Source organism: Tenebrio molitor, chromosome 1 (assembly GCF_963966145.1).
Source record: "Tenebrio molitor chromosome 1, icTenMoli1.1, whole genome shotgun sequence".
Classification (NCBI taxonomy): domain Eukaryota; kingdom Metazoa; phylum Arthropoda; class Insecta; order Coleoptera; family Tenebrionidae; genus Tenebrio; species Tenebrio molitor.
This window is the reverse complement of record NC_091046.1, coordinates 537551-564885: the sequence shown is the minus strand read 5'-3', so window position 1 is coordinate 564885 and position 27335 is coordinate 537551. Positions and strand designations below refer to the sequence as shown.

Below are 27335 nucleotides of genomic sequence, written 5' to 3'. Positions count from 1 at the left end.
AGTTTTGGGGAATAATTTTTGGATAAATAAAAAAAAAGGTTGAAGCGTTTATAAATACAGAAATACAGATACAGAAATAACAATCATAATTTCGGATTTTCTATTTTCTTCAATTTGAATAAACCAGTGGATTTAAAATATGTACCAGGTTTATTTAATTTTAATATCATTATACTTATGATAACATTATTAAAGTAGCTATTTATGCAACTAATTGCAAAATGAGCGTCTTTTTTGCATTAGATATGACAATTGGACCACGAGCGTCAACGATGGTGTGTGCAAAAAATAGCCATTTTGCTACGTGTTTCATACAAGATTTTTTCTAATTTAGTTACGAAAAGCACACATTCTGATTAAAATCCTGTTTAAATCTGCTATTTTAATAATAATTTTCCGGGATAGATAATACCACTAATGTCACTTTTTAACACTAGTGATAATATAATGTCACTTTTTAACACTAGTTATTAAATGAAGCACGTTTGACAACTAAAATGACATATCACAAATTAGAAAATAGTAGTTTATTTAACGAGTTCGTGTGTAATTTGGGCTTTTTTTGGCATGAGTGGGCCAGTTTAAAACTCGAGTGAAACGAGAGTTTTAAAGGTCCACGAGTTGAATACAACGTTTTTTTGTTCGACGAGCCCCCCAAAGGCTCCAAATCGCTGAAAATCTCTAAAATTAGCTTGATGTTTCGTTTTGACAAGTTGTCAAATTTATCAAAATCCGTTCACACAGGAGAAAATTCTCAAATTCTGACAGTGTCGAACAAAAAAATTAATAAAAACAACGATAGTCATCGTTTAGTCTTGCATAAACGATGTACATTTTGATATTTGGAATACGAGGTATTCTAGAGTTACCCTAGAAGTGGATGGAGTAGGTGGCTCCCCTTCAGGTAGCACAACCCCAAGAAATCAGATCATTACACGAGGTTTCGATTGATTTGTGCCAAAGCCTATATGAATGGATATTTTGCGTACACTTTCTTAGACAAAAATAAAACAAGAACTAGATTGTGACAATTACCCACCTCCTTCTTATGAGTCCTGGAGCGAGTCCTCAAATATCATAAAACAAACTTTAGCTAACGAACATCCGTTAGGGACCTGTTTTATTGTCGTTAAGTCTCTTGGACAGTTTGACGGTAACAATAAATATTATTTGAGTATAGTTTTCCCATTTATAATTTGGTTTTACTACCAGCCCTGTTGTAAGGGTGTTAAATACCCCGACAATAGGCAACTACCGCCATAAATCCTAGGACTGTAAAAGAAGGTCTGTTGTCTGAGCAGGTTACAATATCTTCACTATCGCCAAAACCACAACCCCAGCCCCTAATAATTACAATTGCACTGCCATAAAACCAAATTATAAATGGGAAAACTATAACAGCAGAAGCGTGGTGGATGGCCAGTAATCAAGCTGGATTGGGGTTTGGGGATGACAATGCTTCATACAATTATCAGTTTGCTCGTTATTACTTGGTAACAATACCCGCAATGACGAAGTTCAGCCTAATGCCGGTGAACTGCCGGTCACTGCTGGGAATCGATAGTAATAATAATAATAATACTAGACGTGTAAAAGTGGGCGTAATGCAAAATAAATGACGATATAAGAAATAGTGTTATCAAGGGAATTATATTAATGTAAATATCCTTGTCCTTCCCTTGTCAATGGGATCTAGAAGAGAAAACATTTAAATCTTGATTTAAACTCGTTGGAAAGAAAATTTGTAGAATAACAGTGATGTTTTAATTACGCTAATTTAGATCAAATGTTTGTAGGAATTAAGACTGACGGAAAAATGGTCGCTGAACTTAATATCTAAACAAAAATTATATGCTGCAGTTTTCTTATAATCCATCTACAGTGTGAAACAATATGATTTTCACCTAGCTTTGGAATTTTTTCACATGTAAATCTTCCTGCACCGCTCTATTCTTTTAAGCAGCTATCCAGTTCTGTCAATAAATGGCATCAATCAAACTGACAATTATTACAATTTATTGAAATGAATTAAGAAACGATTAAAATGTATGCTAGCGCCTTAAAATAACGATTTTAGTCATGCAATAAAACACATTTGGAATTTTGATGTACCTATATTTTGAGGTTGAGGTACTACCTTCCTTTTTTTCGTAGAGCGGCACTTCGTACTTTTACAGGGGTAGTGCAAACTAGAGGAAAATCATTTTGTTCCACACTGTATTTTAACATGCGAATGCTGTAGTCGAACTGATCGTTACAGAGTACAAATGAGTCACTTCGTAATCTCAGTAAAGTAATTTCTTTGGTTTTATGTTGTGCTGTAAATAATCTTCCGAAATATTTTTGTAGGTGTCTTTATGTCCATTCCTAGACATTGACGACGTGATCAGGTTAAGATTAGATAAAACAAATTAATTCAAATAGGAAAATCAGTTGGCTTTTCCTTGAGACGAGGTACAGTTGGTTGCAAAAAAAAACTGGAAACGAAAATTTCCCTAATGTAAATTTGGTTTTGTCCATTTGTCAATTAATTGTATACTTGACAATACCTATCAAATAATTTTTAAAAATGTCAATGAATTTTGACGTTAATTCTAACCTATCTCTCGTAAGAAGGGTTCAATGTGTCAATTTTATTCTGATAGTTCCCGTTTTTTTTGCAACCAACTGTACCTATTAAAAATTAGCACAATTCAACCTTTTAAATATTTGATATTCTTCAACTACTTAACGGCCCATTTTCGTGTAGTAAATTTCGTATAAAAATTTGAAACAATATTACGTTAAAGAGAATGAGAAGATTAACCGAGATTAATAGCGCTCTTTTTGCAACGCCACGGGCCAAAACTTGACCCCTCGCGAAACCCCATCTGGCGTCAGATGGGTTCCCATTATGCAAAAACCTCGTTTGCACACTAGACTGTCACCTATCAACTTTTTAGGGCAATTTTTTACTTTAGTTTTTTGAGTGCAGCAGATGGACGATGGGAAAACTCCAAATTTTTGTGAAGCCATATGCCGTCGAGATCCGATTTAAATGCAAATGTGGAAATACCGTAAATAATTTCTGAGTTTTAGCCGGTGTAATGAAACGAATCAAGTTTTATTGTCTTCCTCTTTTCCAGACGAAATCACCCATCAAGTTTGCAGCTCAGTGACAAAGTCGCAGCAGCTATTGATTTGTAGCCGGCGATACTCGATGGCGAATTTGATCCGGGGTCAAGTGTTTTTTATAATGGATAAGTGAGCGAGTCGAACTTACTCGTTATTGGTGTTGCGCTTTCAAATGACAAAATAAAACCAGAATCTGTAACGAATTTTCGGGCGGACATCATGAATTCGTCGATTCCCGCAGTGGTAATAAATAGGAGTTTTTTTCAAATTTGTGTTACGCGGCCGTTTTATGGATGCCATGGAAGTATAAATTATCCCTTTAATAACAACGACTGTATTAAAATATACCTACCTATCTAACGCACACTGAGTTTATTACCTAATAGAGGCCTATACAAGTGGGAACTATTTAAATGCTCACCACCGCAGTCTAATAAACTGTCAGAGAGCCAGAGATTCAGATGATGAATTTTTATTATCCCGTCCGAGAAGTCGCAAGCACGGCTCGTTTTCGACAATTTCATGTAATAAATACTTGACATGGTGGACTGATTGTATAAAACAATGAATAAGAACAGGAAGAACGGTTAATTTCGTCGCGAATGCCGCCAGCAAATTTATTGGTATTCACAGTAGATACAAATTGTGAATTAATCAAAAACGAAAAACTTGCACGACACCATAAAAACGAATCTCATCATCCTCATCAAAAAAAGAAAGAAGAGAGAAAAATAACGAGGCGGGCCTGTTTACACGAAACTCTTTTCATGTCCACTTTATTCTTTCAAAAGGAACTGGATCTTCTCCCGAGACGAAGAAGAAGAAGTAAGAGTGGCCGAGTTCGCACAAATTAGTGTAGAACGATCAATTAACCTCCATTGAATTATTAAACGTGACCTACAAGGGTACGTTGGAATTGAATTTTAGATGAGTTAAATTCCTGGGTACCAACGAATGAATCATCTCTCGACCAAAGAGGATGTTAATGTTGAAATGACAAAACGACCAAACAACTTTACGACGTATTCCTCATACCTGCAGCTTTAATAGGTACCAATTATTATTCCATTCATGTCTTATCATCGTTAATATTTTATTATATATAATAATGGTTCCTCTAAAATTTACAAGTTTTCCCGGCCGATGAATTTATTACCAAGAAAACGGCGAGCGAGTCGCTAATTTTCTACAAATCGCTTGCCGTAATAAGGTTACATTGGAACGTAATCGAATAAAATTGTTCGGAACGGGGAATTATCAAAGGCGGCCGAGTTAATATTGTCACGTGATAACCTCGATCCAACGACAATTATTACCGTCTCAACCAGCCCCATCGTACCTATTTAATTTTTTTCGTCACGTGATTACCTCCCCTCCAGCCGCCATTATTACGTCAGAGACAGATGCACGTCGAGGCGCATCGCGATTGGTCGAGTGGGGGTAAAAAATGTCAATTTAATTCTCTCAATTTCTAGAAACAGATTCTTATGTAACAGTCATTATTAATAAAAAAACGAGTTCTGTGTCGCTGATGCAATTTGTGTCGTCCTCACGACTGCAAAAATATTTCACATTAAAATCGCATAAAACCGAACAAAAAAAAAACTCGAATGAGATGGGGTGGTTGAGCAGTTCCGTTCATGAATAATATATAAAAGTCGAGGAATATGAATTGCGCTTACAGATGGGCGAGCCTTCCCTCCGAAAAACCCCAATTAAATTTGGCAAAAGGTTGAATGTCGCGTCTCTTGTACACATTTCCGATCAATTACTTCATCTTTTTTGAATCGACGCAATAAAAATGGCGCCCCGCCGCCGAACGTCTGAAAAAGTTAATTTAATTTGCTAGCAAACAGCCGCAATATTTACTTTACCTGTGAAAGCAATTCTCCGCTTTCATCTCCGCCAATTTCTTTATTAATCACCGCCACACCGGATTTAATTTCACTTATCGCGAAAATCGCCAATATCGAAAGCTCAATTTTGACAGGTTCATTCTGCGACCAACAGCAAACTGAGAAATTACTTAATAACGCCGACACGACACATCTGTTTCGTCTTGCGAGCCAAATTACTTCTCATCGTGATGGTTTCATTTAAAAACGTAAAACAAACACGACCATAATTCGATAATTCCGACGGTTTTTCCTTCCAAATTTAAAAATAATTGGCGGGTTCGTGCCGAGGATAATGGTCCTCCACAAAATCGAATTAACCCTCTCTGACGTTCTTGACCGGGAGACAAAAAATTATGTCGAAAAGGGAAATTGCTCATTTTGCAACCTGTTAATCAAAATATTTACATATTTCAGTTTTTTGTCACGGTTAACCGACAATTCCAGGACTCCCTTCATTGTTCTTCTGACCACAAGCTTACTTCATTCAGGAAGTATTCGGTGCGTCACCTTATAATGATTTGTTTTTTCTTATCAGAGAATGGTAATAATGAAAATGTTAGGGGAGACTAATAATAACTGTAGAATTTAACTACATACAACAATAATTGAGAGAAAATTTAGAATGTTGAAGAAAGTAAATGTTTTGAATTTTTTTTGCTCGTTTCAACTAATCGTCGGAATTTCTCTCAAATACCAGGTACACTACAGAAAATTTTCATTTTATTACTAACAATAATGAGACAGCGGTACCTACTTGTGGAAAATTTTTCTTGCGCAACGAATGCATTACATTGAATGTGAAATTATGTATAATGAAACGTCAACGTCTCCGTAACTTTATAAAATATGACTTTCATTTGAATTTTTATTTAGTTTATTAATTAATTACGATTACGTTAAATGAACGTCGGCTCTACACATTAAATATTCTTTAATACCAGATCTGGTCTTGTGCTAATTAATTAAAAGTGAAAAATTTGCATTTTTATAACATTTAATTTACAAAAATATCCAGGTCATCAAAATCATATTTGCCATTCCGCAACTTGTAACACATTTTAAGTATTCAACAATGTTTTTATTCGTACCGTATCACTCAAATTGACACTGTTGATAACAGTTAGAGTGACCCAAAATAGAGTAGTAGGTACTTGTGTGATGATCTCAGATTGGATGTCATTTTTTGTAGATAAATCTTTATCTTACAAGAAGTTCATCGAACAGTTAAGGAAAAAAGAAAAAAAAGTTGTCAACGAACCCGATCAGGAACCATACGCTTGCTAATCATCTGAGTTAATTACTTGATCCGATGGAAATGATAAAATGGGCCATTTTTTTATTTGATTAAAATGTCAAAAACGATCAGATAGTGGAGACAATCGTGCAACAGAAATTCCATCTTGCAAAATTCAGTTGTTTTTAAATTGTTACATTGAAAATGTGAATATTTGTTTGAAGACTTTTACAATTATTTCAAAACTGTCCAACTTTGAGAACAAGCAATTTTAGGAACTACATTTTGTTCTTAGATTGTCGACAGTAAATTATATCGCGGGTTCAAATGAAATCCTGGGCTTTGGAAACCATCAATTGTTGTGCTTTTTTAAAGCGTAGATTAATTTGAACATACTGACAGCTAACCTAAAATTTAGAGCCAAAAATCTTTCTTTTTTTTTCTTTCTTCGCAATATTTTACATTAAAATATGTAGAATTACTTAACGATTCCTATTCTCGAAGCAAATACATATCTAGGGGCACATTTTGTTCAAAAAAAACACGTTTCATTATGTCCCGATTAAACATAAACAAATGTCATTTGTGACAAACGGCGGGAAATTCAAACTTTACACTGTTCTAAACGGTTTACTTTTTCCAACGCCTACTCAGCCCAGGATTTCATTTGAACGCGCGAGACATGTAGCACAATGGGAAGTCAAAAATAAAAAACTTTTTTTTTATGAAAGAAAATCTGAAAAACAGTTCCACTCACAATTATGTGGCTTTGTACTTTTAATAGTTTCCTGAATAAAAAAATGTACAGAGACGATAACCGAGAACTGCCTCTTGTACAAACTAATCAGAGTTTACGTACACTTATCGTGCGTTCCAAGGACTCAAAATGTACATTTTCATATTCATATTCATATAAAAATGTCGATAACGGTAAAACAAAGCAACATAAAATATTACTGCGTTTTTTCTCGATAACTACCACACGTAAAGAGTGACCGTATTTTTAAAAAATACTGATGTTATTCCGTGCAACGTTCGACTGTTGCTGTTCTTCAATATATTTAATGAGCAGTTCCCGAGCATCATCGCCAATTAATTCCACACCCATCTGTACCCTTACCTGACAGCCGATAACTCCAATAGATTCTTGTGAATAATTCGATTCATTTTACGAACCAGCCGCGGAGACATCTTCCTCTCTTGCAAATTACGCAAACAGTTTGACGGTTAAGGCGTAAAATTACTTGTCAACTAATCTGTTTATCTGTAGAAAAAAATAAATCCGAGGAATTTTCGCCGTAAAATTTATGGTCTGTACCGTTAAAGTGTTTAGCATTTTTCTGAGAGTCCATCTGCAAATTAAAAATGACATCGCCGTTGTTATTAGTCACACTTTTCTATTGCACGCGCGCTAAAACCGTGAATAACAATCATCATCGGCAAGGAGTTATTCAATGATATTTGTTAGGACTGATGGCGGTCGATGGCTGTTTATAACGCAAAGTCCTCGAAGGCCTCGCTCTCTATAACAGGTGAATTAATACATCTGCAATTAGTCCCCGTCAATGGAGCGATAACGTTTGAACATTGCTCAATCAATGAAACAAACATAATTATTTCAGAAGTGGCAATTTCTGAAAAAATCGTCTCGGGGATATTGTTTGTACACAAATAATTATCTTGAAAGTGAATGTATTTTCAGCTGAAAACATTCACAATTACCGGTTTTATGATATTTATCCACGTTCGCTCTAACGGAGATGCTGCTAAATCACTAAACCCAAGATTTTCTATCTTCTTGTAAAATAATTATCCGACAATTTCTCTTCAAAACACCTGTTCCACACGCGAAAACCCCACTTTCTCGACGAAATCGTAATTTTTCAAGGAATTATTAATGATAGCCGGATCAATTTACATGAAATTAGTGCTCGAAGAACCAAAGAGGCGGCTTCGTAATGCGATTGTGGCACGATCTAATTTGACTCGGCAGGTTATCAAGTTCTTGTAGTGTTCAAGATACACCTCGAGCTACAGACTCTTTAATCGTATTACCGAGAAAATATCCCCATTGACAGAATTATTCCTCCTCGAACCAGACATTGTGGGTCATTGGCAATTAATATTTTCTGCGTGCTCCAGTTCACTTCTTAAACCGAATGGGTCTCGAAAAATTGCGATTTTTATCTATCGAGGTTATTAGACGGAACGGTAATTAGAAATTTTAACGTACAACGCGATTATTTCCTTTCGTTTGTTGATTACCTTATAACCGACACTTTATTAGGCATCTTGTATGAAATCTTAAGAATGCGAAGAAATCGTTCTTTATGGTTGAAGATGTATCAGAAGATGTCAAGCGGACGTATGCTGTTTGCTTAAGGAAAACACAACTGGCATAATAATGAGTTGTGATAAACTAATGCATTTTTAACGAGGCGATTTATCCGATTGCATGATAAGATTTAATTTGAATTTATAGCATTACCGGTTGTGATCTTGAATTCAAATTAAATTAAAGAAAAATTATATTTGCCCCCAATTAAAATATCTATTAGGTTGCTCTAGCACACCAAGATTCTTACCAACTATCAAAAAAAACATACCTAGCTATTATTCATAAAAGAGAATTCGAAGTCAAAAACTTCCTTCAATTTCTAAATAAGTCTTCAGAAGAACACGATTTATCTTACTATGTATAACACGAAACGTGAATATTTCGAATTTAACTCGAGTAATATTTGTACAAAAGAAAGTCAAAAAATTCTACATAAATTGTATAAAAGACAAGGCGCTAGTAGCTAATTATCAGACCGAATACTGTGGCCAAGCGCCTAACGCGCCACTTTACATTCGGGAGGTCCCGGGTTCTAACCCCGGCGCCGCCGCCTGACCGAGTATGGGTTTTTTTCAGAGGTTTCCCCACACCATCACATCATGGTATGTCTCATATCATATGACAGATAAAGCAAACTTGTCAATCCTGCCTACCTCCTGCCATCCCGAATCTTCCCGTCAGTGTGGCTGAAAAGACTCTGGAAAGCCTCAGCAGCCCGCTCCCCCTTCGGGGGGAATAAAAGATGTGTATCCTTTCCTTTTTTCATTGTCAGAAAAAGTAAGAATATTTTAGATAATTTGCTTAATTCAAAAAAAGTTCTATTCCTTAAAGATTACTTAAAATTAGTACATATTTTGGAAAAAGACAAAGTTTCATAAACAAGTTCGTTTACCTACACCATTGGTGTTTTTAGATCTAACACGTGCTCTGCACTTTTTTCTGGCCCATCTTACATTCAATTTGTCTGAAATTTTAGGAATTCATAGATTACACAGGTCTGCACTGATTTCGATGTTTGCATAAAATTGACAGTTTTTGAACAATTTCGACCCCCTGATTACGAAAATGATTTTGGTTTTGCGCTATCACGTCTAGTTTTTTCACAAATCGTTTTTTCTTAAAATTGAAATGTTCACCTAAAATGAATGAATTATTTCAAAGTTTCGATATTGTAATATCGGACAACAATATGGATATTCGAAATTTCCTTGTTTTATTTGCGAGTGGGACTGCCGGGCACGAGACAAACATTGGACTCAAAAGAAGTGGCCTTTAAGAACTAGACTTGTACCGGGAAGCAATAATAAAAAATAATTTATTTGTATCCTAAAAAAGTAGTATTAGGTACCACCAATGCATATCAAACTCTGTTTGATGAAGCAATTTGTAAAGCCTCTTGATAAAAATGGACAATGTTTCAAGTATTAATGTACAAAGTTACCAGATCTCTCCAATACCAAATTAAAAGAGGTTAGGACCATAGGACCTCAAATAAGATCTTTGTACAAAGGTAATGATTTTCAAAATTCTATGAATGTTGTTGAAAGGAATGCCTGGACGGCATTTAAGAACGTCGTAGAAAAATTGCTTGGAAATCACAAAGATGAAGACTACGAAAATATTGTAAGAATCATGTTTAAAAATTTTCACATTTTGGGATGTAATATGAGTTTGAAAGTGAATTTCCTCTTTTCGCACTTAAATCTTTTTCCTAAAAATCTTGATGCTGTCAGCGAGGAACAAGGGGAACGTCTTTACCAAGAAATAAAACAAATGAAGAGGTGATATCAAGGAAGATGGAGCCTATCAATGATGGTAGACTTTTGCTGGATGTTACAGCGCGATGTACCCAAAAAAAATATACAGCAGGCAATCAATTAAAAGAAGTTTCCTCACAAAGCGTTAAAGATGCCATTCTCATAAGGAATAAAAAATTTAGTTAGATTATTAACCAAGAATTATTATAAACATCTTAATTTCCTAAATAAATTGGTTATTTTTTTTTGTTAATTGTGAAAAAACCTGACGTGATACAAAAAAATGAATTGTATTTTTGTAATCAGGGCTCCAATGTTATACAAAATCAGTTATCAAAATCAAAACATCGCTTAAAAAGTTTTGTTTTGCAGGCCTGTGTTATTACTGATGCAAAAGCAATTTTTCAAATGTCCCTATTCATTATGTATTGAGTACGTAAAAATAGAAAAACTAAAAGCAACAAGAGAAAAACGTTTTCGGTGTTAGACTTTGTTAAACGATGTGAAAAGCTTTAAGAAGAAGAACGTATTTGCTGCACAAATCAGTAATCTGTCGATATAACAAAATGCAATTGACTTCCAAATTCGGAGAATTCTACTCGCAACGAAAACTTGCTCAAGTGAGGGCATTACATGCGAAGAGTAAAGAACGAGTGTGATGTGAATTTATAACGACGACATGCGTCTCGAGTTTTCAAAAATCAAAATAAAAAATAAAGGACGAAACCAAACCGAACGACCTTTGCGTAAAACGCGGAAACAAACAAACTTATTAATTCCGACACTTTCGAGAGAGCAGAAGTAACGTTCCGCTCTGCTGAACGGTCGGAATTGGATTACATTTGGCAATTCGTGGCGTTATTTTGACAATTAACCGTCGTTAATGGTGAACAGTTTGTAATCGTGGCCGTCGTCGGTTGCGAATCCCACACACGCACCTCTGCAACTTTCAATTTCCACAACACAACGAGCGATAGCAAGAGTGTAATTAGCCGCATAATTTATTCCGCACATACTCAAAGGTTATTAATGTTGATGTTTGCATGTATGCCAAAGTCACAGGAGGAGAAAAGAAAAGAAAAACGCACACATACACATACCAGTCCTAAGATAATGCCAAATAATGGTGGAGATAGCACAGTCACGACGTTAGATAATCCGAGCCAGTATGTTGTGAAAAAAATCGTGGTACACATTACAGGTTCTTGCACACACACAAAAAAGGATAATAAGTTTTCACCTGTTGAATTGACGTGACTGGAGCTGATAAGTATAATGACTCGGTGTATTGAGTGGTGCGTAAAAATCCCTAAAGATTGTCTGCATACACATTTTTTCCCGGTCTTATTATTATTATTATTATTATTATTACGCGGGACAGACATGATGTATGTTTATTTTGCGTCTTGGTCTTTTTGCCCGGCGAATACAATGACCGAAAGCTATTATTAGCTACTATATTTATTCTGGAAATAATGATACGACCAAGTGCTAAAGAAAAATCCACCGGCCATGGTAATTGAAACAGAAATGAACCAATAAAAGTGGCGCCTTTACACCGTGCACATTAACCACATGCCGCATTCGCACAACAAACCCTTTTTCATTTCATCATCGTCAGTCGACATGTTTGCTCGACCGGCTCAAAGCCGATGAAAGAGCATTTTATTCCCAGTTTAATGATGGCGAATGCGATGAGTGCTGGACCGGACCATAAAGGACGATCCAGACGACGTCTCCGCCACTTGGTTCCATAGAACATTTTGCACCGTCCCCAAACATATCGTCGTTTTGATCTTGGACGTCATACTGGAATCGCTCCAAACGACTCTACACTCTTGAGATCCCGAAGAAGACTGGCTCATAAATTAATGCAACAATTTGTTGCCGCGTCTTGACATCAGATTTTCTCCTCTTCCACACAAGAAATATTTTATTTTGCACTCATGAAAGTAACAATAAATATTCATACAAATTGCCAAATTTTTATTTTAATCGCATTCTACACGCTTAACGGTGCATAACATTGCTCGTTGTTTTTACATTTAAACACCCTTCTCCAATTCTGGCACTGTTCCTTCTATCGGTGTTCATTTAAATTTCTCTTCAAAGTTAGCGTTGTAGAGTCGATTGTGAACTCACCACGAATTACGGATCAGCTATTTAAATCTAACCTAACCTCACTTTTTCCGTTGTTTGTGTTTTTACTCTGCAGACTGACGAGTGGTGTGTTCACAATCGACTCTTCAACACCAACTTCCACCAGAAATTTATAAGAACACCCGATACATACAAGCAAAAATCCTTTGACATTATTCCATTATTGAACCTCTTGGTTACCCCAATTTTTTGTCTGTTCCTTCTATCGGTTGTTCATTCAAATTTCTCCTCAAAGTTGGCGTTGAATAGTCGATTGTGAACTCACCACGGATTACGGATCACGGATCAGCTGTTTAAATCTAACCTCACTTTTTGCGTTGTTGTGTTTTTACTTTTGGGGACAAGTGGTGTGTTCACAATCGACTCTTTAACTTCATGCGAAATTTAACTGAACACCCGATACATACAAGCAAAAATCCTTTGACATTATTGAACCTCTTGGTTACCCCATTTTTTTTGTCTATTGATTCAAGAACCGGCCCTGCTTTTCTCTTATCACAACATAGTGTTTTAGACGGTTTTACTCGCGATATCATCAAATCAAACTGCTACTGCTAACATTCCCAGAATGTTTCTATTCCAATTGGTATTTCTGCAGTTATTACAAAACACACAATTGTTCCTTTATACATCACCACAACCAGATCTGGCACCGTGTGAATTGTAATAACTGATCTATTTTCCGCAACTAAAAATTCTGCCGATTTGCATTGTTTGAAACTGTAAAAATATTTTCTCTTTTATCGGTTCGTGTGGACGTATTGTTCGTTCCGTTATTTCGTTCAATTTGGAAAATTTCCGGAGCTCATAAGCTAGTCCCTTTGACTGTCTTTTTCCTATTGACTTTATTTATAGCCCACATCTGTCTGAAACCTCCTCTTTTTTTCTTTCATTTCACCACCTCGCTAGGCTGTTATAACATCGAGTGAACCGGACATGCAAAGCATATTTTTTTTATTATTCATTATTAAATTATCGTCGATGGTATTATTGCAGCGCGTGTTATTGCTGTCATTACCGTTGGTTATTGGTAAAATAATACACACGTGCAGATAACAGTACGATAAAAGTGTAAAAAAAAGCAACGTAACCGCATCGAAGGTCGTTTTGAATTTCAAAAGAGAGTCAACAGTGATGCAAGTCTATGATTTAATTTAAATTCTTCACGGTTTGTGGTAGGTACATGCACCATTAAGAACGACGCTAATGTCTTATGAAACGTTGTCCTCGGCCGAAAAGCAGGTTAGCGTGGTGTGTGAGGGGTATTTTTTGGCAAAAGAGTCGCCGTTACGTAATCGGAACGGTATTGATGGAATGTAAATTTTTCGCGATTTGGATAAGGCCTCCTCTCACTCTCGGTCGCCGTGTTCTCATGGAAATTTCTCCGGTACACCCGCTTTAATTAAGGTGTACCTACATACTTAATTAAAACTAGGAAACTTAACTGTGCGCAACAAGACGTTGCTGAGCTCCAGGTATAAAGTTGGTAATTGGAAAAGCAGTTAAATGTTTTGGGCGTGTGTTCAGAACGTGATTCCGAATCGTACACTTTACCAAGATAAAGGTGCACTGCACCCAGATTGTTCTATTGTATGTTGGGAAATGCCTTTGTTGAGTACCTGGACGTGCACTGAAATGGGCATTTGTTCCGATTTTTTTTCTTTCCGCAAAAACGACAGAACCGAGCACATAAACGACGAGGCATTTTTGAACATTTCACCCAACGAAACTACACCATACAAGAAATGTTAACTGACGTAGCTACTTCCTATTTTTAAAAAAATCATATTTTATTTTTTTGAACTCACTAATTTCAAAATGACATTTCGCAAACGCAACAGTTAACCGCGAACGTAGATTTCGCGCACTAGTGCTTCAAAATCATCCAAAAAGCATTGGCCTTTTTGAGCATTCTGAAAATAATAAAATCTGCTTTACAAAACGTCATTTCTCCAATTTGGATGTTGAAAATTTCGAAAGAATGAAATTAAATCGCTATTAATTCGATTGACACTTGGGCAAGCGCCATCTATCCACTAAATTGGAAACTATTGGAAATAATTTAAATATGCTGATGTTCACGCAAATTAACACTCGCTCCTTCGTCGCTCGTCCTCAAATAATAGGCTCATGTGCGTAAAATGTTTTCTCGCACTCGGTTCGTAAATAACTATTGAAGAAGGTACCAACCAAACAGCATAAAATTCGCCAAAATTTTGGAAAATTTCAAATTCACTCGACTTAATAAAATATAACTTGATGACTTTTTCTGAAAACCTTCTTTTGAAACGACAACATGTAACGAGATTTAGAGAAGTAGGTGGTCGGTGGAGTCAGTTGTCGAGATAGTTTTCAGGAATTTGCTCGATTTTCATGGAAAACGACAAGGGGAAGGGGCGTGCCGATTAGATCGTGACGTCACGTTAGTCTTTATCTCAGATTAATACAAGTTCATATAGTTGTGTTTAAAAGATCGTTGAACCTCCGTCCTAACGTAGAATTAAACGTATTGCTTCCCTATTTTCGTAAATTAAAATAACCGTACGGTACGATATTATTAATTTGTCAGTAATTATCGTTTTATCTAAGATTATGGTCGTATTTAACCAGAGAAAGTTCACTGCCATCAGATCGGTTGTGTAAGGTGTATCCAGAGAGTTGTTTATTTTTAAACGGATCCGCCCTTAACGATAATGATCTGTCGATATTGCTTAATCTGTGCTATTAGCGACCTTTGATTCTGAACGTCTCTCGACGAGAAAATTTCTCAAAGCGGAAGCGTTTCAGATGTTTGAAGATCTCCAAGTATAAATGATTCTAAATTCTCATAATCGTTTGAACCAATAAAACTCAATTTATATTTAATTTCACAATTTAGTCGAAACTTTGATGAGCAGTTTGCGAATCGGAAAAACGGTTGATTAAACTGACCCGAAACGAAACGAAACACCAGACTCTCGGAAGTCCGGGTTAACTTTTCCTCCGCAAAAAAATAATCAAAAGATCAAATTAACCTCGAACCCTCGACGCGTTAGAAGATTAAATAAATGAATCTGGGAATCTAACCCAACAGCAACGATATTAATGGCTTACGGAAGATTTACTCAAAAACTGACCCCGATCAAACCAAGCATGTTTGCAGTTTCGGTTTACCCTTTTAATTTCCATTTTCCAGTACAGTCACATTTTCCCTTAATTTACAGCGTTTCACGGTCTCGCGTTTGATGTGAAATACGAAACTTGAGAAAAAAGCTCGACTAATGGTAAAACAACAAACTGAGACGTTCTCACTGAGGTCTTGTTTCGCTTTTCTCCGATGACGGCACGCAAGAAATTTACGTTTGTCGTTTTCCTTACGTGAAAAGGATGACAGTTAGCATCTTGTGATTTTCGCTTTATAATGGTACATACATTACAAAAAGCAAAGATTACCGAACGAAATTTAACATCGTTAGAAACCTTGAAGTCTGTCGCTGTTCGGGAAAGCACCGTAAAATTTCATAGACGGTGTTTAACTAGGTGATAAAGTTCTTTTTACGACGGTTTCCGTCGAGGGCAAGTTCATAACAATATCTCCAACAAATCGAACTGTTTCAGTCTAATGGTAAGACGATCGGGTGCACGGAAAAGGAAGTGCATGCGAATATTCGCCGTGTTCTCTTGGGAAAATTGGAAATCGATGAACAATTTCAGAGCTCTAAAAGCTCTCTTAAACTATTTACATACAATGTAGTTGGATGCCTCGATTTCAGGAATGTGTCAATACTTTCAAAAAAGTACACATAGTTTCGATATCGTTCACTTTTTCTTATTTGGGTCACGTCCTTGACCCGTCCGACATGCACATCAATGGAAACGCAAATTTTGTGAAGTCTTCACGTGTGGGAGTCTACTAGTGCAATTTTTTATTTTATCGAAAGTAAATGAGAGTACAGCAAAAATATCTTTAAAGTGAAATAAACTAGACACGGCATCTGGTTTCTTTTACAAGAAAAAAGGAGTATGTAAACCGTTATGCTATACCTTATTTTAATTCTGAAGATTTCTGCCGATGTTTAATTTAAACGCAATAATTTCGCCAGAAAGTGGTGGAAAAGCAAAGCTTTTAAATGATATCACGATGAATTAATATATTCAACTCAAAGAACATTTTCCAGAAATACCGTAATGTTATTCCAAATGTTTTGTGTATATGTAGAGCCTGAGTGGAGGTTTACGGAAAAATGTGGAAAGTAAAAGTAATTTAATTTAAAACACACTTTTTGGCCTGATAAGCTAAAAAGAAAAAAAATCTTCGTCGACAAATATTTAAGCTAGAACAAAATTAAGTAAATATAATCTATTCATTTTGATTGTGACCACTCCGTAGTAACTTTTCAGTTGCTAGGTTATTGATAGGGAATTTTAGATAACACTAAATCCAGTCGCAGTTGGCAACTCTCGGAGGCGCCATTTTGACAGAAACGTCACGCTCACAGAAGACAGAACGGAGAACGACTTGCGCAAACGTTTTTCAACGTACACTGTGCGCATATCTATAAAATTGAGTTTTGGTACAAAATTTTACAATTCAAAAAGAAAATGCCACGTCGTCTTCTCAAAGTTGGGACCAAACGGTTAATATTGACTTGTTTCGAGACATTTATTGAAGCCAACGGGAAAACAACTCACAAAAACGAACATCACCAATAAAGTTAACTCTATTTGTGCTTTTTTGTTGTACATTTTGGCTAGTAAGTGTTGTAGTTTGATATCTTCTGCCTTTTCATCCCCTGTAAATCATTTTTTTGAACTTTCTGTCTAATTAGTTTTTATCTGAAAATATTTGTATTAATCAATGCTAATTGAAAGTTCTGATTACCTTTATACCAGGCATTTTTCGCGTTTGTCTTACTGCCAAATTACCATTTCCTTCGTTCTTCATTAATATCGAGAATTGCATGAGGTGATTTCGAAGTTTTTATGTTAAATAATCTGTACCTGGATATAACTCCACTTTTCAACAGACGTGATCACAGAATCAGACACGCGTTTTTAGTTTCTCCTACTTCAAATATTGATTTCCGTTATTAATATTGATAAATACATAAAAATCATTGCTTTACTATCATGGTCAAGTTTTGACAATTCTGACATTTTCCATCATGTTCACACCACACAAATATTTAGTGTAAAACGTATGCAACACACAGCTAAACAGCGCCTACTATGTTTGTTTGTAAAATGCCTACCGCATTAGTAATGTATTAATCTTTTTGGCCGACAACTCGTTTTCTCAAATTTGAAATTTATTGTAACCAATCATTTTGCAAAACCTGTCAAAGACTGACGTTTGATTAATAAAATAACAGAAAGTTATCGATATACCGATAACTGATATGCTTACGATTTATACCACAAGCTGGCGCCATCAGAATTCAATTTTACGGAAAAAAACAATTAAATTATGACTTTATTTATGATAAGCTAACAGTTTTTTTGGAGGTCCCTGAAAGCTTAAAATTTTCGTGGTATGTATTGTACACACTCCGTGCGGTAAAATGACAGATAGTTTGATTAGTGTGTAAAAATTAAGATACCGTAGCTGTTCAAAATGTAGAGTTGAGGAGGCCAAAAATAAATTTTCCACTCGTATGACAAGTGAGTTCTGTAAATTCATTTACAGTAATGTATATTTTCGTTCACTACTGTACCTTCGTTGAATTAATGCGGAACTTTTGAAATGCTGTAATTTAATGACCTTAGGGTGTTGAATATTGAACGAGAAATTTAAATTTATACAGTAATAAATAAAACAACAAAGTTGGAGAACCTGATCAAGCAATTTTTACGTTATGTATCAGAAAAGAATTAAAATAACAGAAATTAAATTTTTATGATAAGTACTCTTTTCACTTGATTATCTCTCAATGACATCCTAGTAGTGATAAAGGCTGCTGCTCCATCGAAGCAGTTCGATATTAATTTATGTAAGACGTCGTGTACAGTCACGAAACACAACTTTCCTCGTTTCGGTCTAGTTTACCTACGCTGCTAACATTGATTAAATTGTAATTGAAAAAATCCGCCCCCTTCGCAATTGATTCCAAAACAAACACAGATCTTCCGATTAGAAAATCCATTGTTTCCGTCATATTGTACTCCGATCATCTAAAAATTCCCATCGCAATTACCTTGCCTAACAAGAGACCTGTTTCGTCTCAACACTGCAAGACGTATTAACATATTATATCTGCCTACTGCGAGAGAAAGCATCCCACCGTGTAATTTCTGACATTGTTTATTTTACAACCCTCTCAGCGTTACGAAATGGCTAAGGGCACCTTTACGCTGCGTTAAACAATGTCAATTTTTCCTTTCTCCTTCGTCCTTTCGTTCGTCGCCAACTTCCAGATCAATTAGTTTATAATTCATCAGTGACGATCGCATTCGACAAACCATTGTTAATTTCATTATTACGATTGGCGCTCAAGACGTGACCTTAACAATTTGCTTGTCATTTCGGTATTCCCGGTCACGTATTTTATTGGAGAAGATCTCGTATCCCACACGGACTCATCCTCACATTCTCGATTGATTGTTGTTATTATTATAACTGAAAAATCCACGTTACAGTTGCATTTAAATTACTTTTCTCTGAAACACGTCATAATAATGTTTCGAACCATCAATTTTAACAGTTTCGACTCGTCATAACTGCTGCACCAACAATGAAAAAGAGATATTTATCGTGAGCAAAAAGGACGAGAGACCGCCGTGCCGGCCGTATCTCTTTTATTCGATTCGAAATTAATTATCTCAGTTGTTTACAATGTTAACATCATTAAATAACTTTATTGCATACTTCCATTGAAGATTATGTCTCCTTGTGCGCCTCCCATGCTGTTTAGTGTCCGAGATAATCGGCTGGATATATGATGCACATGTTTGCAGGACCGTAATTAGGACTTTCAGAAATGTCGGCTCATTAACGAGGCGAACGGAATGGAGTCGGGTGCCGAGAATGCGAAAAAAATTCGTCAGGTCGAAAATGTTCCGGAGCATTTCAGGAATGGACGAGAGACATTTCAGGATTTTAGATCGATATTTCGAAGCGCTAACCCTGTCTTGCTACCTTGCGATCGAAAATTAAAAAAAATCGAGATGGCCATGATTAATACACTTCAGTTGGCAGCACGTAAAAATTTAATTCAAATGTCATTACAATGGTAATTGTCATTATCAATTATTGATTCACTTTAGTTAGAGCAACAAATTTTCATTGTCCAGTGTTTCCTCAGCAATGGAGAAAGGCTTGGTCCTATTCGACACCTCTTGTTTTTAAGGAATTTCAACAAAAGTTTCCGAACTTTCAAGGCACTTAACCAACAACTTGCCCAGAAAGTCTACAAATGCGTAAACATGTTTTTGGAAACAGGTAGTGTCGTGCGCAAAAAAGGCAGTAGACGACCGACAAAAAGATCAGCTGAAAATATTGAAGAAGGTGAACAAAGAATTACATATTGCAGAGATTAACCCCAAGAAACTAACCTATCATTTGGTACAGTTCAACTTATCCTTAAAAAAGATTTGCACTTTTTTCTCTATCGTGTGTCTGTTGTGCACGAAATAAGAGCCCCCACAACCAACAACCTCTCTGGATAATATTGATTGATTGATGATCGGTGGATCTTGGATCGATTTATAAACAAGCGGCATGCGCGTGCTCCGTGCTCACCGTTGACGTTAAATAAAAGTGCGGGAGTTTTAAATCTCATTGTTTCATTGCACTAGCTGAGGAAATTCTTTTACAACCGACAGGTCACACAAAATTCTTTATGAAAATCACTAACCTAACTTTTAAGACTGACATCAGATAATTGAAATTTCAACGAATTGCCAACTGAAATTTTTGGTCAGCGCCTACTCTACATTTTTTTTTTCGATCTCACGGTATTTATCCAATTGTGGTTCACTTGTTTTGTGTAGCAGCGCCGAAAATTTAATCCGGTTAATTCAACCCGGAACCGAACCCATCGTACAACAATTAATTACGCTAATGACAGATTTATATGGTAAAAAAATTACAAGGAAACGACCAATTACGTGATGCATGACGCACAACATGCACATTACCACACAATCTTATTGTGAACAATTGGGATTTTCTTCTCTCGCATGCACAAACGATCCGGAAAATGAACCAGGTCCGTGATCAAAGATCTGGTGAGTTCTTAATTAGTCGAAATTAGCGGAAAATTTCACTGTACGTATTAGTAGTGTCATCGGACAAGAAACAGTTAAATGTTAAGTGAAGCAAATGAATTTTCATTAAGACGGTTCGCAATTAAAAGCAAAAATGTTCCAGAAAAACAGATAAACGAAGTTTTTATTTAAACAAACATGAAATTAACGATAATTGGAACGTTTCTGAGAATCATGTAATTGTTGGCTGATGATGCACTGAAATGTTGTGATGAATAGGATTTCGGGTCAGTCAGTACGTTTTCTCAAGTTTTGTAATGCAAGTAATTCTCAAAATCGATCAGTTAGTGTCACATTTGTAAAAATGGGAAAAATCGCCGACGGTGCGAGCAAATGTGAAGCAATGCATCATGGAAAACGTCTGAAATTAATTATTATTAAAATGAGATAAAATACGAGACATAAATAACTCGAGCAATTAAACTTGACACACAAAATATATTAATGCCTCTGCCACTGGTGTATATGAAACGCTGTGTACACATTACACATAATAAGTAATACTGGGTGTTATAGAACCAGGATGACTGGGCGTGTTTAGGTACGCGTAGAATTTAGTTCGGGTCCAACGATCAACGTTTTCAAAACCTGTTCATCCCCCTCGACGCAGGTAATTTTTAACGTTCTTTCATGCGGACCCTTCAAGGGACAGGTGTGAAATTCTTTCGGTCGACGTACGTGAGGAATTCAAGCTTTGCCGACCAGACAAAACGCAAAATCTCACAAAAGACCTTTTCATATCAACTCGTCGGAAGAACGAGAAGTGCAACAAAGAACCATGAGAAATTTCACTCGAGGAAATGAAAGTTTCCAGACGAGACCGACCGATTTACACCTTTTCAAAATTTTAATTCGATAATTATCGAGCCACGCTGACATTTACACTTGAATTACCTAATCGGTTTGACCATCGACCTTTTCACCAACACCGATTTGTTTCACTTTGAAGGCATCCAATGCTAATTATAGAGCCACAGGTATTTTTCCTGCCGACCGGTGAAAATTTTCACGGGTTATTTTCTTGTGGAAAAAATCTGGTTTTTCACTGACACGTACAAAACTAATTGTGGAACTTGAACGCAAAAAGAACGACGTTCTATCATGTGAAGTTATCAGCGAGGCTAAACCGCAAGAAATTGATATTTTATTAAGTAAAATTGCAGCGCAAGTAGAATCACCTGGAATGGAGGTTTAAGTTTGTAGTGGTGCTCCGCGGAGTACCGTTGAACAAACAAGAATCACTTAATATTAGAATTTATTATAAAAAGATTCGAGTACATGTTTCGTAATATGTAACACCGATGGAGGTTTCAAAAGAGTCGAAACGTGTCCGATGGAATAAAGCAGCTGTCACAACGACGCCAATAAAAATACTCATATACCTATACACCACCGATCCGTGTAAAATTTATTTGGGCCTAGAAGTATTGGAAATGCAAAAAACCATCGTGTCGGTTTATTGTCTGATTTTTTCTTGTCCAGATTAAAATTTGTTTCTGTGAAATTGTCAGCGTGCTTTTTGAAAATTCCGCCGAAATTAAAATCTTTTATGTCGAGAAAAGTTTAGTCATCATCGTGATATTATATTTTTATAATAGCGGACGCCGTCAAGACTGGAGGTACTAATTGCAAGATTAGAGAAATCGCTAATGCCGGTGTCAATTTAATTAATTTATACTTAACACGCTGAAAAGTCCAGTGGGTGAGAAAGAATAGGCCTCGGAGATTCTTAGAACAACGAATAAAAAATGAGTATTATAGCAATAGCAACATCTTAATTTATATCGGTGAGGCACGTCGAAAAGCACGAATTTATGCCAAGACTCGGCTTAGTTTACGACTGGTAAAGTTGCCCAATAATTATAGCTCTTTTGCAAGGTAGTGGATTAAATGCGTTATTGGTCAATTGACGAGTCGTGCTTTATGAAGAGTGCAATCTAATCAAGTTCGACAAGAAATGATCTCTTTTCCGCCTTATTCCATCTGAATTGTCACTGTTCCACCAAAAAATTCATTTCCCTTGTGACAGAAAAACCCGATAAAATCAAATTGAACATACGAATTATTCAAAAACTGATACATAAGAAGGTGATAACCGTGACAATCGAAAAAAAGGTGATTTGATCGACGTAAATTTAGACGTTGACGTTTGAACTGGCGTCAATATTTACAAATTTTGTCTATTTTAAAACAGGAAATCGAGTACAACTCACGGTTTACTGGGGAAGTTTTCTCCTCTCCATGGCACTCGTTAGTCCTCCGTCCGAAAATTCCGAAACAACCCTGTTACGACAGCACACACCACCGGACTTAATTTCGGCACTTGTCCTTCGTAAGGAGGAAAGTGTGACAGGACTTACACTTGTGCAGCACACGCCGGTCTACAACACATCGATGATGATGAGTGTTTCGTGTTGGTGAAGCGGCGCGCTTCGCGGCCAAAGCAGAACTGTGTCGGACGCAAGAAGCCGCAAAGTGGATTGAGTTGGGGCCACCTGAAACACGCTTGTGCTGCCGCCGTCACTGCCTCCAATCAATTTCGCCTTCGAATGCACTTTTCGGGGAAACTGCATTCAGGTGCACTGCGTGCCGCGGCCGGGGAACCTCTTCGGTGCGACCCCGATTCGTGAGACGGGAAAGCGGCACTTTTCCCGATTGGCTCGTGTTCATAAAGAGAAAATTGAGATCCAAACTCCAATCTTTAAGAAAATTTGCAAGGAGACCGTGTTTCGTGAGGTGAAAACGAATCTGCGAGAAACTATTAAAGAACAAATTAAATTATCTACTAGATGAACATAACCTCACTTACAGAACGACAGATAGATTTCTCACATTATAATAATATGCACCCTGAACACTTTAATTAAATATTGCGCTTATTGAATCGACACAGTTATGTTCTGGCGTCAGGTATATGTAATTAGAATTACAAATACGGTTTTTATTTTATTAAGCATTCCTGGAGGTGTCAACGAAAATTCAAATTTCAGTCGATGCTGCCAATGCTTTAAAGTTTAAAGTTTTTTGGCTCTACAAAGAAGTAATAGGTATAAAGTGAAGATACTTGTAATGAACAGATTTGATACTGCAAGGACAGGGCAACGTAGGTCAAGAAAAAAATCGACAATTTGCTTCAACGAAAATCATAAGAGTTCCAATTTATTTGCGGTTGGCAATACATAATGTCATCATTCCACAACAGCGTCGTTACTTTTGAAGTTTTCTACAAATTTATTGAAGATTTGAAGAAAAACTAACATACCTATTATTGCGAAATGTTTATATTCCATATTGTTTTGTTGTTTTTTTTTGTCTTTAGTAAATTAGGTTATCCTACAAGTTTTTCAAAAGTCATTTAAATGAAAAAAGAAATGAAATCACCAAGTTATTTGTTTTCGCTGCTTGCAAGATACAACGTTTTTCAAAAATATGAGTGGAACTTTTGAATGGCGGTAATTTGTTTTCCTTTTAAATAACAATTAGCATGAGGTATTTCATTGCCATAAGTGGTTATTATTGGAAAACAAAACTTGTCTGTGTATTATGACAATGTTGTAACTTCACACGTCATTAACACTGACCAAGAGTCCAAAAACTTACCAGAATAATTCTGAACAATTAGGAGTACTGAAACGTTTCAAGGTCGTTTTAGTTTAGGTGTTTTTCTTAAAACAATGTTTTAATAATGGTGTGGATATTTAAACAAGCATTTTAATTAAATAATAATTTAACGATCTTTTCGCCGTGAAGAAATCTGACTAATGGCATCATAAATTTACGTTCTTCGGTTGAATTAAACTAAAAATAGAAATTTTGTGTATACATAAAAGATAAGAAAAATGATTAACAACAATTCGTGTTTGAATAACAACATTAACATCGACCATTGGTTATCATTTCTCGAAAATAATTGCAGCGTATTATCTTAAAGTTATTGGAATTTTATTGACATTGTTCAAAATGCAATTCAAAAACACATTGCGAATATGTAATGTTTAATTGGAAAGTAAAAGGTTTCAAATGGAAAAGAAACACATTATCGAGTTGTGTAATTTGGACTACATTTGCTGGAACTTTGTGAATAGCATTTTTCGTATAAACAAACGGACATAACTGATGTAATATTAATCTAAAATTGGTAAAAATAAAAACAATACTGACAGCAAAACACCTCTCAACAGATTTCTTAATGCACTGTGGAGTGCGTATTTGAAAGGTTTGCAATAAAAACTATGAAATAATTTAATGATATAATAACAATAAAAGTTGAGCTAAAATATCATAGTTACGAGTATGGAATACCTGACTAAAATTTAATAGTGTCAACGACCATGACAGTAGTGGTTAAGTTAGCCAAGGCTGACCTGCACATTTGCATACGATGAACATAAACAAACAAGGATGTCAACCTTTGCACGTGAATTATTCTGTAACAATTAATTCAAAATTTTCAGCAAAATCAATCGGGAATTATTATAAATTACAGAAACTTACCACGTTTCAGTTTTTCTTTTGGAAAGTTTGTCCGTGTCTAGTTCTTTCTGCGAAAAATTCTTTTCTTATTGAACCACAAACTGCCAAGTATCGATCTAATTCAGTTTCAAAAAGTAGTGAAAGCTGTGTATTTTTTCGGGTTTTTACGTTGTTCAATTTGCATCGTTGTACCTATTGCAGAGTTTTATGAATAAAATTCCGATCGAACAAAAATACAACACCTAAATAAGTTTTTTCTACGTTTTGAACAACCGTAGGCGATTATAAAATACATGTTCGATTCTGATTTCTCCGAAGAAGAAAATACAAAACTCTTCGCTAATGGAACAAATTTAAATTCGGAGTAAACCTTCCGTTCCCGAGAAATAAAAACGGAATCCTTACTTATATTGATATTATCGAATCCTGTGCATTTTTTTACTTTGCTACGTTTTCCATCGAGTCGCCACTTTGCGCGCAAAGAATGACAAACTCCCTCATAAAAAATTCCAAGGAACTACCTACAATTAATACAACGGAAAGACAAAGTCGATCTTCAGTTTTAATCTACTCTGATGGACAAAAAGTATTTTTTTTTTCAACTTCACGCTTTGTTTGTCGTGTAAATCCCAGAAAAGCACATCCGCGTATAAACAATTAAGACATTTTCACACATCTACACAAACAATTGACCTGGTGTGGTGCAGCGGTCAAAATATTAAAAATATCGCAAAAAGTGTGCGCGTTTAATCTAAGGTCAATGAACAAAAACCGCTGAAAAAATTGCATTGATTTATCAAGCGTTTCGTGGTTGATTTGCGACAAAAACCAATAGATCAAGGTCGCTCCTTTGCATTAATTGGGACGAGATGTTTACTCCAACCACCATATTCGAATGTCCTGAATTTATACTTCCCTTTTCCTTGCGAATTTTATAATCAAACGGCGCTGATTTAGCTAATAACAAGGAGAATCGATACTGGCAAATCTTTTTCAAGTAGAATCGACACGATGATGCTGTTACGGTTCTCCAAACGAGATAATTAAGATAATTCGCGCGATTTTTTTTTGGTATACAGTCACGTTTGTCTGTAATGCGATGGTAGTGGGCGAATTTACACTAAACACGAATTTTGTTTCAGTTTGAGTGAAGAAAGCCTGGAGGATTTTTAAATCTTTAAGATTTTGCTTTGCAGCATTTAATTGCAGTTCAAGAGGCCAAGTTTAACACATATTTTATTGTTTGTTTAAGATCAAGGTCGAGAATTTTGATTTAGAAACACGGTGTTAATTAATGTTTTGCATATTTTGTTCAGAAATGACCTAACTTTGTTTTATCTTTTTCACAGGGCTTGGAATTTCTCATCAACTTGAACAACTCAAATTATATTTTTTCCTTTTTTTATTTTTCGTATCTCTCAATCTTCTTTGGTTTCCAGAAATTTAACAAAATATTTACCAATAAAACTGAATTATTTCTGATAAAAATAATTATCATATTAAGAAACTCTTACTCGTTTCTTCAGGCACTGACAACCATTTGTTTGTTGTGTTTACCCCGAACAGAATCACTTAATCAAACGAAGATAAAATGTGTGAGTAAATAGTCTTATATTTATTAGCAGGATATGCCTCGGGCATCAACAATCAGGGTTTTATCTCGATATAATTGTGAGAAAATATTTAAAATTTATTCAGGTAAATTCCAGCCAGTGAGGATGTTGTTTGTGGTCATGCCTCTCTGCATCATTCCTTCATAATAAAATTACATCTAATCAGATTATTCATGTAGATGCATATTTATTAGCTGCTATTGTGCAGAATATCATATTATTAAAATGTTTTCCTGGTCTCAGCGAAACCAGTTTTGTCTGAAAATTTTATAAAATCTCGATCGAATTCTGATCTTGTTCTGAACAATATTTTCTTTTTTTTTCTATTCATAGACGATTTCAAATGTAACAATAGTCTGACCTGAATTTGGTCCAAACAGAAGCCCGATTCGGGTTGAAACGGTCGTCCGCATTATGCGGAAGGTCGCCGCCAAACCGCTCCACATTCGGGAGGGACTGACCTAGGCAACGGATTCCACCTTCGATCAGCAGCCGCAGGGGCGG

General features: G+C 35.9%; 1 protein-coding gene and 1 long non-coding RNA gene across 2 annotated transcripts in view; both read right to left on the bottom strand.

Annotated features, from left to right (window-relative positions):
* LOC138141373 (uncharacterized) overlaps positions 1-23260 on the bottom strand; it is a 44687-nt gene extending 21427 nt beyond the window's left edge. Inside the window, exon 1 of the mRNA XM_069062096.1 lies at positions 22959-23260. The gene's annotated coding sequence lies outside the window, so the exon portion shown is untranslated. The remainder of the gene's footprint in view (positions 1-22958) is intronic.
* LOC138141564 (uncharacterized) lies at positions 17186-18093 on the bottom strand. Its single transcript, XR_011163186.1, has 2 exons — positions 17607-18093; positions 17186-17548 (listed from the first exon to the last, which is right to left on the bottom strand). It is a non-coding gene; the product is annotated as an uncharacterized lncRNA (long non-coding RNA).
* Positions 23261-27335: the final 4075 nt, after the last annotated feature.